Here is a 1,810-nt window from a genome sequence, read left to right on the forward strand (position 1 = left end):
ATATATATATATATATATATATATATATATATATATATATATATATATATATATATATATATATATATATATATATATATATATATATATATATATATATATATATATATATATATATATATATATATATATATATATATATATATATATATATATATATATATATATATATATATATATATATATATATATATATATATATATATATATATATATATATATATATATATATATATATATATATATATATATATATATATATATATATATATATATATGCATATGTAGCTATGCTGAAGGTGTCTGGGTTCGATTCCCAGTCGGTTCAGGATCTTTTCGTAATAGATAGTTCCTTGAGTTCCCTGGCCTTAGAGTATCCTCGTACCTGCCAGAACACTATGCTGAGAAGCAGGATTTTTCCCAGTGAGGATGTAAATGCCAAGAAGAAGAAGAAGAAGAAGAAGAAGACGCATAGGTCAGAATGTAATAGCTTACTTATCAATTACACAGCGGAACACATTTTTGTCTCAAGCACCAAAATACCGCTATTTACTGAATTAAGAGTTGCTAAATTAATTGCAATTTTCAAAAATATCAAAGCACGCCTCGTTTTTGAGATAGTGACTGTTGAAAATGCAAAATTTGGCTATTTCAGCCAACTTGCATGCAAGTTTGCTAGCTTGTATGGCAATTTATTCGCTTAAAAGGCCACAATTATTATCAACGAAGTTCATAATACTTTCGATTGTCATAAATTATATTTTAATGGTTTAGACAAGTATTGTATTTTACCATATAAGAGAAACGAAGAATTTTGTATGGAGACTGCAAGCATGTAGGAAAAACCAATTTAATATAAATTTTATCGTGCAATTTCAACAAAATTATATTTGAAATGAAAGTTTTACTCCTATACTGCATGCTTGGTGGATTAGATCACAAAATAGTTTGAAAACATACTTTAATTTACATGCAAACATCAATGAAAACAGTCTTTTATACAACTTTGACGACCTGTAGCTAAAAATTGTGACGTGCTGGTACATTTCTAAGAACGGCATCAGAAACAGCAACCACAAATCTACTAGAGCCACATAATTTGATCCATGAGACACGCAATAATGTCATTTTTGTTACGCTGTGTAATTGTAAATATGATATGTTACAAATTATCTGAAATGCAAACCTAATGGAATATATTTTTAATTTTTTAATATAACAAAAGTTTCCAGTGCTTATGGGGTATAGTTCTATATGCGTACCCACGACCCATAACGTTTGTTGAAAAGTAGAATGAATTGATACTCGACTATGTTATGTATGATGAAGCTAAAAACCACCCTGTAATCTGATTCACAATCTGTAAACAAAACAACCAAAGCATCTACGCACTTTTGTGATATGCGTTGCATCCGATTTCACATCTGCCTACAATCTCACAATGCCTCATGCTAGATAGAGAATGTGGTTCGAATAAACCACGGAGATAAATATCATCCAAACTCAAAGAGTCATTCGTATTCGAATTACATACAGTAATACAGGTGAGTTTAGGCTAAACACTCTGAAAAGCACAAAAAACAATTGTTTATTTCAAATTGATAACATCTTAAATACGTTTCCGGAGTCAAATATGCATGAGACTTCCTCATTTTCAATGTAGCATCAGATCCCATCTTCCCCATATACACGCGCCGATACGTAAAAACATGCGTCTTGCCAGCCAAATACGCCGACGACGACGACGGCGACGCGACGCCTCTTAGTAAAGAGGGGAAAACCAATTTCCTCGGCAAAGCGTACCATCTGC

The sequence above is a fragment of the Aedes aegypti genome, chromosome 3 (assembly GCF_002204515.2).
Source record: "Aedes aegypti strain LVP_AGWG chromosome 3, AaegL5.0 Primary Assembly, whole genome shotgun sequence".
NCBI lineage: Eukaryota > Metazoa > Arthropoda > Insecta > Diptera > Culicidae > Aedes > Aedes aegypti.